A 15,227-nucleotide genomic window follows, 5' to 3' on the forward strand; every position below is an offset into this window, starting at 1 on the left:
AAAGAAACATGTCATTAATATTAAAGTTCAAAAACAAAAAGAACCCTCTATATTGTTTAGGGATATATCATATGTGATGAAATTGCAAGGAAAGTTAATTTAAAAAAAAAATAGGTTATTCTACCTCCAGGGGGAGGGAGATGGCTATAATTAGAAAGGGACTTAAAAGATAATAGCCATATTCTATTTCTATTCTTTAAGATTATTTATTTAGAAAGAGAAGGGGTGGAGAGTGGGGAGAGCTGGAGAAGCAGCTTCCCTGCTGAGCAGGGAGCCTGCAGGGACAGCCTGAGGCTCCATCCCAGTACCCTGAGATCATGACCTGAGGTGAAAAAAAGAGTCAGATGCTCAGCCAAGAGGCACCCAGGCACCTCTCTATTTCTGTTTTTAAAAATCTGGTGATATGCAGGCTTGTGTCTTAGTATTTAAGAGTTAGAAATAAGTACGTGATAATTTTGTATACCTTACCCCAGCCTCTACCACATTTAAAATATTTTTTAAAAATATGGTGGTTTACTAAAAAGGAACAATTTAAGAAATATTTGTAAGAAAGAGCAGTCCCTGGATAAAGTATTTTTAAAACCTAGAAAGTTGTCAGTTGGTATTTCTACTCCCCGCGCCCACTCTCCACAATTACTTAGAATTTGAAGTTTTACAAATAGTAAGCTAGAGAAATGGAATAAAATTCAATAGTTAGTGACAGGATCTTAGTAACTAGGATAGTAAAGCATCTGGAATTCTAGAGCCAAAATTGTTGTGAATGATCCTTTGCTCTTTAAAGATAATATACCTCTGACTCTTTGTGTTGTAGGGAGTTTGGGGACACATTTGCATTCCTAGAGGGAAAACATGAGAAAGAAACAACTGGGAATTTCTGGTTTCCATTTTCTGATCATCTGTGCATAGATTCCTCCAATGGATCATACAAATGATCTTTAACCACCTGGGTACCCCCCCTTTTTATAAAAATTTTAATCGAGGTAAGTGCAGGTTCCATGCAGTTGTAAGAAATAATACAAAGAAATGCCACCTACACTGTATCTAGTTTAACCAACTGGTACCATTTGGCAAACATACAGTGCGGTATTATCACCAGGACATTGACACTGACACACCCACTGATCTTACTCAGATCCCTCCTAGTCTCCCTCCATCTGTACATTTTCTGTGCACTTTTACGTGTACACCACCGTAGTCAAGATGCTGAACGATTTCATCACAAGGATCCTTCCTCTTGCCCTTTTAAAAATGATTTAATTTTTTTAGGGAGGGTTTGGAGAGGGGCAGAGGAGGGAGAGAGAGAATCTCAAGCAGACTGCCCACTGAGCATGTGCCCATTGCGAGTCTCAGTCTCATGACCCTGAGATTGTGACCTGAGCTGAAACCAAGAGTCAAAAGCTCAACTGACTGAGCCACTCAGGCACCTCTCTTCTTGCCCTTTTATAACCACTCTCCCTCCTTTCTACCCTTCTCCCTGACTCCAGTTCCTCTCCCTACTCCAGTCCTTAAGCCCTGGTAACGAACAAACTTTTCTCCATTTGAAAAATGTTGTAGGGGCGCCTCGGTGGCTCAGTGGGTTAAGCCTCTGCCTTCGGCTCAGGTCATGATCTCAGGGTCCTGGTATCGGGCTCTCTGCTCAGCGAGGAGCCTGCTTCCTCCTCTCTCTCTTTCTCTCTGCCTCTCTGCCTACTTGTTATCTCTGTCAAATAAAAAAAATCTTAAAAAAAATGTTGTATAAATGAAATCACATAATAAGTAACATTTTGAGGTTGGCTTTTTTTTCACTCAACCTGATTCCCTGAAGATTCATATGATATGTGGATGTCTGTGAGTCCCATTTTTAAATTTAGCTGAAGAATGTTTCATGGAAATTTTGGATTCTGAACTCATTTTGTAAATATCATTTTCTGTTCAGTTAATGTATACTTTGAGTAGTAGATAAAGCATGTGTTTTTAAGTGTGATTATTTGGGACTAAGTCTCATTTTTACTTTGGAAAAATTATTTTAACTATGCTAAGCCTTATTTTTCTTATGTGTAAAATGAGGATAATAATACCTATTTCATAGAATATTTAAAGAATAAATGAGATAACATATAATGTTCTTAGCACTGTGCCGATCACATAAGTGTTCCATAAATGGCAGTAGAAAAATAAGATGGGGTTACTACAGCAGTATTATTATAGTCTGTGACTTTTAGGTTAGTCTTGGAAGAAATGCTTTAGCATTCCTACTACATTTGGATTTTATGTATGTTTGGGGAAGGGAGGAACATTCAATATATTTCTCCAGCCACTAATGCTTAGTTCTTCAGAATAGGTATATCTATTTAATCCTTCTTTTGTTCTTTACCTAATTGGCTATATAAAAAGTAAATGATTGTTTTAATGTTATGTATCTTTTTTTAAAGGATTTTATTTGAGAGAGGAAAGGAATGAATGGGCGAGTGGCAGAGGGAGAGGGAAAAACAGGCTCCCTATTGAGCAGGGCTCTTGATCCCAGGACCTTGGGATCTCTACCAGAGCTGAAGGCAGAGGCTTAACCGGCTTAAAACAACTTAATCGACTTAACCAACTGAGCCACCAAGGCACCCCTTTAATGTTACGTATCTTAACAAAGACTAGTTACCTCAAATGAATAAACTATCTTTTTATACAATAGTACAGATTTGCTAAGGTTGAAATATCTATAATTAACATATTTTAAATTTTATATGTATATATTCCCCACCCCCAGGTAACCGGAGTCCTGGATGATTGCCTGTGCTACATTGATAGCATCAATAACTTTAACACCTTCAAAATCTTCCCCAAAATAAAAAAATTGCAAGAGTGAGACTACTTCCCGTATTACAAGGTAGAGTTATAATTTTTGATTCCTTTAGGAGCAAAATATTTACATAGCTCTCTACAGATGTGACTTTTATGACCCTTTTGAAAACCCATTTTGACTTCTCAGAACGCTCTGTGTTTTTTTTTTTTTTTTTAATCACTGGAATATATTAAGTATGTAGTAAAACCTGATTGTCTTTTTGAACACTGAGAACCTGAACCCTCTTCCTGTGTTTGGGAAATCCCTCATCTTTCAGTTTTGGGACAGAGACTACTTCCACAGAAGCTGAAAGTGCCACAGACTTACTTATCTGTCAGCTTTCACTGTAATTAAGGCTCCACAATCTACACCCCTCCCAGGCTCTGTGTTGTGCTGCTGGGCCCTGTCTTGTGTTAGTGCTTTTCTCAGTGTAAGTACCACAGCAGCACATGGTTCCTGGGGAGCTCACTGGAAGGGCTGCTGAACCAGGCTGAGGGCACAAGCAGAACAGCCTTCGTAGTAATACTGAGGAATTGAGTCTTAAATTGAGCGCTCTGCTCTAGACCTTTACAGAATAACCAATGCTAGTTTAAAGGTAGCAACAAAAAGCAATATTCAAAAGCAGTATTTTAAATCGAAGAACAGTATTTTAAAAGCTGCTGTTATGCTTTGTTTTGCTCTTGCTCTCAGTATTCGATTGGGTTTATAATTTCTTTGATACTCATTTTTAGTTTATTTTAAAAATTGAGCATGATTTTCTTTTTTATTCTGATTCTATATGGCTATCTTAGTCTTTAAATATTTCTGAGGATAAAAAAAAGAAATTAGAGCAGGAACTAATAGCCATTATTTTTATGTCACCACCAAAATTTTGGCACCATTAGTCATTGCCCTTTTTTTTTTGAAGGTGACAAAAAATTTTATTATGTCGTGTGCCTAGCAAGAAATGCAATAGCCATTTCCCTTGTTTTTGCAACACTCTATATCAAATTTCTGGAAGAAATTCCTCCCTAATTTCTGGAAAAACACTTACACAGGTTTCTAATTGACCAAAAGAGGGAAAGACACTTTGGTTAACAATCCTATTTTACATAAATATAAAGAGGAGTGATTGTTTCTCAATGCTAAAGATTTGAACAAACACTTCACCAAAGATATAAGGAAAGCAAATAAATACACGAACAGATAGATGCTCCACATCACCTCAGTGGCGATATGCAGACAACATGACAGTTATTGGAATGGTTACATCAAAAATAATGACAGTACCAATTTCAGGTCCAGAATCAGAACAACAAGATTCTGATTCATAGTTGGTAGGAACAAAAACTGATACGGCCACTCTGTAAAAATAGTCTGGCAATTTCTTGCAAAGCTAAATATACATACATACATTGATACATAACCAACACAGCAATTTCAAACCCTATGTTTTTGAAAACTTATGTTTTAAAACCTACATGCGAATATTTCTAGCACCTTAATTCAAATGGTCCCAAACTGGGAGAATCAAGCATCCATGGGTTAACAACTCTGAAATCACATATGTAATTCTGAAATCATGTGTGTGTATTCTGGAATTAAACTATCAAATAAATGAAATTCAGATATTAGCTGGATTCTCACTGTTAGTGCAGGAGATTACAGACAAGCAAGGAGAGAAGGTTAGAATGTTCCATTTGGTAATGATTACAACAGGAGACAACAGTGGGAATACTTAGCTTACTATAGATACAGATGGTTACATACTAAACTATTTATAGACACATGTATATACATGAGAGAGTATATACATATTCCCTTCTTGAGTTAGCTGAGAGGGTCTTTGAGCAATGACTTCACAGTCACAACAGACACACCTAGTCCCCCAATCTTGGTTTCTCATACTATGGTCCAGTGAAAAGAACCAGAACTACTGAGGGCGGGGGGGGGGGAAATGGCCAATCCTAGGGCAGGAAAGACAGAAGATGAACCTGGAAAACCTACTGCCACAGAGCAAGGAAGAAATATTCAAACAATAACAGGGTATGTCAATAGACACAGGAACCAACATAAGGTGCTTTTTAAAAAATTTATTACTTGTTTTTGAGAAAGGAGAGAAAGCATAAGCAGAAGGGAGGAGCACAGGGAGAGAGAGAGAGAAAATTTCTATTTATTTATTTATTTACTCATTTATTTATTTGACAGACAGTGAGAGAGGGAACACAAGTAGGGAGAGTGCAGGAGGGAGAAGCAGGTTTCCTGCAGAGCAGGGAGGGATGCTGGTATGATCCAGGACCACCGACCCAAGCTGAAGGCAGACACTTAATGACTGAGCCATCTAGGCACCCAGTTCTTTTTGTTGTTTTTTTGTTTTTTTTTTTTTTTTTTTGCTGTTTTTGTTTTTGAAGATTTTATTTATTCATTTGAGACAGAGAATACAGAGAGAGAGAGCCTGAGCTGTTGGGGAGGCACAGGGAGAGGGAGAAGCAGGTGTGCTGGCAGCCAGATGCTGACTCTGGCTGGATCCAGGACCTGAAGGCAGATGCTTAAGCATTTGAGGCACTAAGGTGCCCCTAACTTAAACTTTGCTTTGTCACTTAATAATGTACTATGGAATTCACTCCGTAGTGCCACAAAGAGATATTCCTCAGTTCCTTTTCCAGTTGTTTAGCACTTCATGGTGTGAGTATAACATAACACCTTCCACGAGTTCATTAGTAATCAATATCGGGGGTGTTTTTAGTCTTTTGCAAATATAAATAGTGATATAACCTCTTCTTTGATCAGTGTGCCCTTGTGATTGGTCCCCAGAAGTGGGATTTCTGGGTTAAATGGTAAATTCATGTATAATTTAGCTAACTATTGCCATATTTCACTTAATGGTGGTTAATCTTTTTTGTATTTTGAACAGGATATGAGGATGCTTTTATGCATATAACAAATTAAGTATGTGTGGTTATTCTTTTGGATTTCTGCCAGTCCAATAGGAGGGAAATAGTTCAGTATACTTTTTATTTATATTTTTCTTTTTAAAGGGTAAGCTTGATCTTCTAAGTTTAGTACCATTTGCATTTCTCTTCCTGTGAGTTTTCTCTTCACAGTTCTTGCCCATATTTAGATGGTTATTGTTTTTTTCCTTTTTAGAAATTCTTTATATAGGGACCCTAACCTTTTCTTTGTCATGTAAGTTGCAGACACTTAATTCTGGGTTGTCGTTTTTCTTTTGATTTTGGTTTTTCTTTTATTTTGTAGAGGACTAGATTGGTTGGTTGTTTATAATTTTATGTGGTCAGGTCTGTCAGTATTTTATTTTATTGCATCTGGATTTTTACCAGTCTGATGCTCTAGTGACTGAACTATGTGAGCTCTGCATCTGAATTTTTAGTCATAGTTAGGAAAGTTTTATTCTTTCTTAAGTTATGGGGGAACTCACCCATGTTTTCTTCTAGTACTTACATAACTCTTACTTTTTATTATTATTATTTTTTTACATTTAAGCTTGACCAGTCCATTTGCAGGACATGGAAAAAGGAGTAACCCAACAAGACCGGGAAGAAAAACCTCCCATCACATACTAATTATTCTTGAAGGCATACCTTGATATTTTGATAGGAGGGTGGAAATTCAGGGAATGGCAACACTTTCTTGAATTTTTCCTATCATAATGAAAAAGACCTTTTCAAGAGAAATTCAGAACTAAACCTGATTCTGATTTAGGAAGTAAGCCCTCTGTTGGGTTAAGTCAACTGCTAGAAGGTGTGAGTGGCTCCTTGTGCAGCATCTGGTCAGGAGAGATGGGGATCACTAAAAAGGAGCCTTAGGTATTCCAGCCCAGGTGTGAGGTTGAGGATGGGAGCTTTGTGGTGTGGATGTGGTGTGGGAGGAGATGATTGCTGGGAGGGACTGAGGGGTGGAACTGGATTAGGGGTATAGTGCTTGGATAGACTGAGTTTAACATGGCCATTTGGGGAAAGAAGATAATCATTGAAAGGTAAAATGGGGATACAAATTGGATATGCTCACTGTCTTAGAGGAAACAGATTGCGCTCTACAGAAAAGGAATCAATAGAGAGTATTCTCAAGGATAAATTACATTATTGGGATTGGGGGATGCCATCAGTAAACATACAGGCATAAAGAAATAAGAAAACAGGAAGGAAGCTGGTGTAGATAGAGTCTTTTTGTTTGTTTGTTTTTAAAGTAATGTCTACACCCAGCATGGGACTCAAACACATGACCTTGAGATCAGCAATCCCATGCTATACCAAGAGATCCACCCAGGTGTCCCACGTGGAGTCTTAAGATGCCTATAAACCAAATGCAGTATATGGAAATGTTTATTCTTGATTTGGACAAGAATTTGTATTTTTGTATAAAAAATACATTTATGAGACAATCACAGAAGTGTGAACATTGCATGGATATTTGATATTATTAAGGAATTCATTATTTGCTTGGTTTTTAGAGGTGTTACTGACATTGGGGTTATGTTCTAAAAAAATTCTTTATGCTTTAGATCTACATAATAAAACATTTCCAGATGAAATGATATGATTTCTGGAAGTTTGCTTTAAAACAATCTGTTGCTCATTATGTTGGGAGTAGAGATGAAATAAAATTGGCCATGGGATTTAAGATGAAATATGGATAGGTTGGCTGAGAGAACTTTGGGGGCTCCACTACTTTCTCAATTTGGGGGCTTGAAAACTTTTTAAAAAGTCATTTTTAAAAATCTTTCATTCATTTATTTAAGAGAGTCTGAGAGAGAGCATGAGCCTGGGGGAGGGGCAGAGGGAGAAGCTGTGATAAAAACTGTTACATATCCCTGAGGTCCAACACAAAGAGGGAAGGGTGGTAACAAAGGCAAAAATGTACTTTGTAGCAGAGCATCATGAGAAGGATTTCTATGTATTAGGACTTGGTGTTTGGTATGAGATACTGACAAACTAGGGTCAAGCCTACCTGAGTTCAAATGCTGCTTCCACTGTTTGCAGGGAGAGGGAGAATGTGCACACACAATTTATTCTCTGCATCCTTGATATATTGTCGATTTTGTAGTATTTTTGCGGGAATTGTGATGTCATATATAAAGTGAGAGTTTGCCCTACTTTTTGTTTGTGAACTGCTCTAATACTTATTGCCAACTTTTTTTTTTTAAGAGAAAACTTTTTCACAATTTTTACTACAATGCTAAGTAATATGGGCACAAGCGCCATCTATAGGTGAAATAGAGTCAATCCTTGGGTTAAGAGGAACTGAAAGCAAATCTTCAAATCTACAATCTAGTGTTAAATTTGGGTAATGCGATAATTCCTACAAAATTTCTTTGTTAAAATAGATGGTGAATGTGAAAATATTTTAAATAGGAGTGAGTGATTTTCTCATAAGAATAAACTGCATGTCTGTGCACTTTATGGAATTAATTTCATAGAACAGTTAGATTTTCGAGCTATAACAACAAAACACTGCAGTGGTTGAGACCATTTTGACATAGCCGTAAGGCATATTTATGTGTTAATGGTATAGCTTTATGGACATGTGCGTAATCTGAAATATCTAATATTATTAGGTCATTTAAGGATCAATTTTGACCTAAAAGAATTTTTAGAGCTGCAGTAACCAAGTGTAGGTTGCAGTAAATGGAAATGATCAGTGCTCTTTAGACAATGCAGACATCTGCGTTTCCATCAAGGCATCTTGTAGCTAAAAACTGGAATGTCATTAATATCAACTCTAGGCACAAGGTTACTATTCAGATTATAAGAGTACTGAGGTAATTTTGTAAACAGGATTCTTTTTTTCTCTATTATTGCAACTGTCTCCTTTGTTTCGTGTCTGGAATAGAGTATAAAAGTCAGTGAGCTGAGCCACATTATAAGATATGAGAATTGTTTCTAATAAGAGATACTACTTACCAGATTTAATGGAATGAAAGATCCCAAGATGCAGACGCAATTTAGAATCGTGATTTTCTGATTATAAAGCAGAGTGAAATGGAAGCGAATCAGGGACAACACAACAAAACACGGTCTGTTTAACAGACTTAAAGCAGTTATTTTCAAAGTGTGGATTCCTGATCAACAATATCACTATCTCCCAGGAACTTTAGGGAACGCAAACACTGAGACTTGCCTCAGACAGACTGAATCAGGAGCGCTGGGGGTTAACCCTAGCAATATGTGTTGGAAGAAGCTTCCCGGTGATTCTGGTGTTTGTTAAAAGCTGACATGAGGAGACTATTCTCCCGGACATGGTCTGCACATCTCAGATAAGTTTTTGTTTTGGATTCTTTTCAAGGATGCTTGCATAGCCTTAGAAAACAGAGGTAGTATCTCTGGTAGGATATGGGGCAGGTTTGTTGCGGACCAGTATAATAAAGACAGTGTCCCTCTCTGGAGCAGGGACTGGATAGGTTGTCTAGCAGTCCCCTTCTTAAGATTGGGGGTTCCCTATGCTTGGGGTTCCTCTTTATGTCATAGACCCATTCTCTATGGGCAACATTGACCTGGGTCAGCTTTCACATCTTCCCAGGGCTGGAGACCAAGGGCAAGGTGGAGGTCGTGAGGTCTGCTGTGCTATGAGTAACACAGTCCTTTGTCTCTGACTTGGGAATTTCTTATCTTTTCCCAGCATTGATGACCTTGTGGCAGGCTAACTTGCTACCTTTAAGACCCTCTCCATCCTTGATGGTGTAGAGCTTGTGAACCAGATGCTCAAATAAATGGCATCTCTTTCATTTTGGTCCATTCTCTGCTCTGGTGTCACTTCCCACAGGGGAATCTCTTGGTTGCTCTGTTTAACATAGTACCTTGTGTCCTTCCTACTCCCACACCTGCTATATCTTTATTATCAGTGATTACTATGACCTGATACCATAATATACATCTGTTTATAATTCATTACCAAGTTTTACCATGAAAATGTAAGTTTTATTGTCTTTTGTTCCTGCCCCTAATTTTTTATTGAACATAAATATTTGTTAAGTGAATATGAATATTACATATTGTATGTAACTTAGGCTTATTGAATGAATATAAATATTTTCCACAAGCAGTACAGGTTTCATAGACCAAGAAGCTTTTAAAAAAATTAACCTAATAGATCCATTTTGGCCTGTTTGATAAATTCAGCCACATTTTGTGATGAGATGCTTCAAAATGAACGTTTGAAACACGGAATCTTAAGGTCACTAGAAAGGGTATATTAATGCTTAGATAATTAAAATTGTTTGGCAGAATATTTATTCAAGGGAAAGTAATTTTTTTCTGACTGTGTGCCTGTGTCTTTGCGCACATATTCTAAGGAGTATAGGTGTGTATAAATATATGCATTATAAGTACATGTATATTATACAAAGTTTATTATGTAAAAACAGATATACACATATACAATATATAACATGCATTTGTAAATATACTCAGATATATATTTTTAGGCATACATAGAATGTGCATATATTCTTCCGTGTTCCATAAGCTGATCTAATGTGAAGGTAAGGAGATAAGGATTCACAAACAGAGCCACTCAGTTCTCCTCTGTACTTAGTGGGGACTGACCTCGCTACAGTGACACAAATCACACAACACAACGATGGTAAGCGAGGTGGTCTGGTGCTATTGAATTTACTGGAATCCACGAATTGTATTCACTTCAATAAAAAGTAGTGGATTGCTGGGGAGACCTTGAATTGAGGAACTTCAAAAAAGTGTTAATGCTTCTCTTAAAAGCTGAGCTCACAGATATGGCAAGATAAGGAGCCTTGGTTTGGAGAGCCAACTGGGTGATACGATAGAGGAGAAGCTGGGAAGAATGAGCAGGCAAACCAAATGAAAGCAGGAAAAAGAAAGAAGTTTCCAAATGTTTTTCAGTCTTGGAAATACATCTTGAAATAATTACATAAGAATGTCTAAATTCAGAGAGAGATAATTCATTAAGAAATGTAAAATGTGAGTAACTATTAAAACAAAATAATCAGATGGAGGCCAGCTGGTTCCTAAGACTGAGTCTAACTTGGCTTCATAATTGTGCAGAAACTTCAGTTTTCTGTTTGTTTATTTTTTTTTAAGATTTTATTATTTATTTGACAGACAGAGGTCACAAGTAGGCAGAGAGGCAGGCAGAGAGAGAGGAGGAAGCAGGTTCCCTGCGGAGAAGAGAGCCTGATGCGGGGCTGGGTCTCAGGACCCTGGGATCATGACCTGAGCCAGAAGGTAGAGGCTTTAACCCACTGAGCCACCCATGCACCCCGAGTTTTCTGTTTTTATTATTATGACTTCATCAGTTTACTTAAAGATTATCAGGTTTTGAAGAAAGGATTTATGCTAACCAAAATCACAGAAAAGACCCAATATGCCAGAATATCAATGCTTTATGTGTACAGAGAACTTACCTGTTATGTAATAGATCCAGCACTTACCGTGGCTGCTCTATGAGCTTCTCACTTAGTAGTGAGTCTGTCTTGCAGGAGCTTTTGTTGTTGCTGTTGTTGTTTGTTTTTTTCAAATTAACATATACTATAATATTTGTTTCAGGGATACAGGTCTGTGAATCGTCAGTCTTACACAATTCGCAGCACTCACCATAGCATATGCCCTCCCCAGTGTCCGCCCCCAGCCACCCCATCCCTCCCACCCACCTCCATTCCAGCAACCCTCAGTTTGTTTCCTGAGATTAAGAGTCTCTTATGGATTGTCTCCCTCTCTGGTTTCATCTTGTTTCATTTTTCCCTCCCTTCCCCTATAATCCTCTGTCTTGTTTCTCAAATTCCTCTTATCAGTGAAATCATGTGATAATTGTCTTTCTCTGATTGACCAGTTTTGCTTAGCATAACACCCTCTAGTTCCATCCACATCTTTGTAAATGGCAAGATTTGGGGGTTTTGATGTCTGCACGGTATTCCATTGTATATATATATATACACCGCGTCTTCTTTATCCATTCATCTGTTGATGGACATCTGGGCTCTTTCCATAGTTTGGATATTGTGGCCTTTGCTACAATAAACGTTCAGGTGCCTGTGCCCCTTTGGATCACTACGTTTGTGTCTTTAGGGTAAATATCCAGTAGTGCATTTGCTGAGTCATAGGGTAGCTCTATTTTTAACTTTTTTGAGGAGACTCCCTATCATTTTCCAGAGTGGCTGTACCAGCTTGCACTCCCACCGACAGTGTAGGAGGGTTCCCCTTTCTCTGCTTCCTCATCAACATCTGTCGTTTCCTCACTTGTTAATTTTACCCATTCCGACTGGTGCGAGGTGGTATCTCACTGTGATTTTGATTTGCATTTCCCTTTCAGGAGCTTTTAAAAAATATATTATTATTATTTTATGTAGGCTGTGTGCCTAGTGTGAAGCCGAATGCCAGGCTTGGACTCACAAACCTGAGATCAAGAGTTGGACACCCAACCAACTGAGCAACCCAGGTGCCCCAGTAGTTGTTCTACATTGAAGGTAAATTACTGTAAGAAGTTTGTCTGGGACATAAGAGCCAAGGAAAATGATCTTAATAGTGCCTTGGAGCTATCAAAATATTAATAAGTAATATTGATTGTGTGGTACCAGGGATCATACACTAGCTATATTAGAATGTCTGGCATAGAGAGGGTGTGCAATAGATATTTGTTCAATAAATGAATACAGATATCATCACGACTCCATGAATTACGTACTTTCATTATTTCCACTGGAGGAAACTAAGTCTTGGGAAGAGAACACCTTTTCGCATAAAATACATCATTGATCTATACTTGAACTCCAGTCAAGCTGATGTCTTAGTTCATGTTTACAATTTGATTACCCTGCTTGAAAATGTATATATCCTTCTCTACCTGGAAAGGGACTAGAATATAATATATATATATATATATATATATATATATACTCATATATATCCCTACTTACTGTAGGGACCTTATCACAACATCAGCGTGTTAAGATGCCTTAAATTGTTTTATAGTTTATTTGAGCTTTTGATTTAATATTCGTGATGAGGTTTTGGACTTACTGTTATTATCGGCAGCCTATTTGAAAACTACTTTGTAGGGTGGGTTATTTGAGCGGATAGCTCATCTCATCTGTATTTATGTGTGTGTGTGTGTTGCTTTCAAAAGAAAATTCTAGAATGGCATCTTACTTGTAGCCTTTAAATGCTTTTCCCTGTTGACTTGGGTCTTATGGCTTTTACGGTCTCTGAGTTGGCCATGTTGAAATAGGGCAAAGCAGGTGAGGTTTGTATCTGGAGGTTCAAATCCCTTTCCGTACCTTCAATGTCTTGCTCTCTTGACTATTTCCTGGCTCCACTTATTTCTCATCTTTTAAAAAAAAAAATATTTTATTTATGTAATTGAGAGAGAGTGAGAAAGAGTGAGCGTGAGTGAGGAGATGGGCAGAAGGGGAGGGAGAGAATCCCAAGCGGACTCCTGGCTGAGTGCGGAGCCTGACACACGGGGCTTGATCTCACAACCCTGAGCTCATGACCTGGAGATCATGACCTGAGCCAAAACTAAGAGTTTAACCGACTGAGCCACCCAGGCTCCACTTTTCTTTCTCATCCTAATGTGTACCCAGCTACTGCTAGTTTACTTCACGCTTTCAGAGAAAGATGACATTCAGCTGGCATTTTTCTCTCACCAGATATGTGTGTCAAGCTTAGGAGCTCAGCTACCCAGTGTGACCCTGAATGAGGCTTCACAAAATCCTCAGCAGTTCCCTCTTCCTTCTCTCAGATAACTCTATCCCTCCGGTAACTCTAGCAGCATAACAGAGCTGTTTATGTCAGCTTTGTGCGGCAAAAAGAGAAGAACCCTTGGAGTAGGGTATGTGGCTTTCAGCCCTGATGGTGCCTATTGTATGATGTTTATTAAAGGACTCATCCTGTGAACTCCAGTAGCCTCACTGGGAGAATGTTGGGATTAAAGTGGGTAGTTGCTTAGATCTTTTAATTTTAAAATACCATGATGTTTAAAAACAGGAATCGCATTATTTCTGGCAAGTTGTCAATGACAACACGCTTATCTGTTTCTTTATATTGGTCTTCATGCGAACTATGCGCAGAACATAGACACCTACTTGCAACCCCCAAATAGGTAGAATTTTGGAGGGGAATGTGAGGAACAATATGAAGGTGCAAGTTGAGAGGTGTATTGGAGGCATAAGGAAAAGATGATTTGACTAGAAGGAAGGCTACTGGTTAAAGTAGATGGGGAAGAGAGAGTATTGATAAGTAACTCTAGACTTAGAAGGACTTGGTATGGCAGGTTGGAAAATTTGAATTTAAGAAATTGAAGAATGGAGAGGATCTTAGGAATCAATTTGGAATATTAAGCAGAGAGACTAGAGAAAGGAAGACCATTTCAGTTGCTACTGCAACAGTTCAAGCATTATGTGTTCATAGATACGGTGGAGAAGGAGATGAAGAGCTAATATTTGCTTATTGACAGAAAAATGAATATTTTTATCTTAAAGATTTTATTTATCTATCTATCTATTTAGAGAGTGTGGAAGGGGGAAGGGGCAGAGGGAGAAGGAGAGAATCTCCAGGAGATTTCTGCAAGGAGTGCAGAGCCAGATGCAGAACTCAACATCATGATCCTGAGATCATCACCTGAGCTGAAACCAAGAGTTGGACACTTAACTGACTGAGCCACCCAGGCACTCCATGATGCAGTTAAAAAAAAAAAAATGCCTAGCTCTCTTCATTGAAACAAAACTCAAAACAATGACCAACCCAGTAACAATGATCACCGTCACTAGTAGTATATGGTTCCTTCCTAAAAGGAGCAGGACTTCTTGGAAAAATAATTGATTCCAGAGCAGGGAAGGCAAATGCACAAGAGGACAGTTAGGTCACAAGGACACCGGAGCCATTCATAGAGGCTCTCACAAGCAATAGAAGGGAATCATTTATATATCACTTAGACTAAAAATTGTATTGTGTTGAAACACATCAAATACGCAAAGGATCACAAATGGATTATGATACTAAAAGAAGGAAAATTAATTTTGGAAATTGAAAGAAGGAAAGAGTCATATATTTTGGGCAGCCAAATAGTACATGAAGAAACTTTTCTCCTGTGGAAATATCCCAGCTAATAAATAAAGAAAAAGTGATTCAGCTAGAATATCATCGCTCCCTAAACCCCGAATGAACACCTGAATCCAGATGCTGCAAAGACGTGGCTACCGACATCGTCAGTGATGAGCTGTTCTGTGTTATGATCCTCGTTCTAGAGAAACACAGTGTATCATCTATGAAGTAGGTTTTCCAAAAAAGATCTCGATGTGCTCAAGGTTATATATAATTCATAAAAATGGTTCTTGGTAGGGAGGAGGTTCAGTTTTTCCCTTAAGGTGATATTTGGCAATATCTGGAGACATTCTTAGTTGTCACTCATTTGGGTGCATACGCCGCTGATACCTGGTGGGCAGAGGCCAGAG

Source organism: Mustela putorius, unplaced genomic scaffold (genome assembly GCF_011764305.1).
Source record: "Mustela putorius furo isolate JIRA1106 unplaced genomic scaffold, ASM1176430v1.1 tig00001093_pilon_pilon_pilon, whole genome shotgun sequence".
Classification (NCBI taxonomy): Eukaryota; Metazoa; Chordata; class Mammalia; order Carnivora; family Mustelidae; genus Mustela; species Mustela putorius.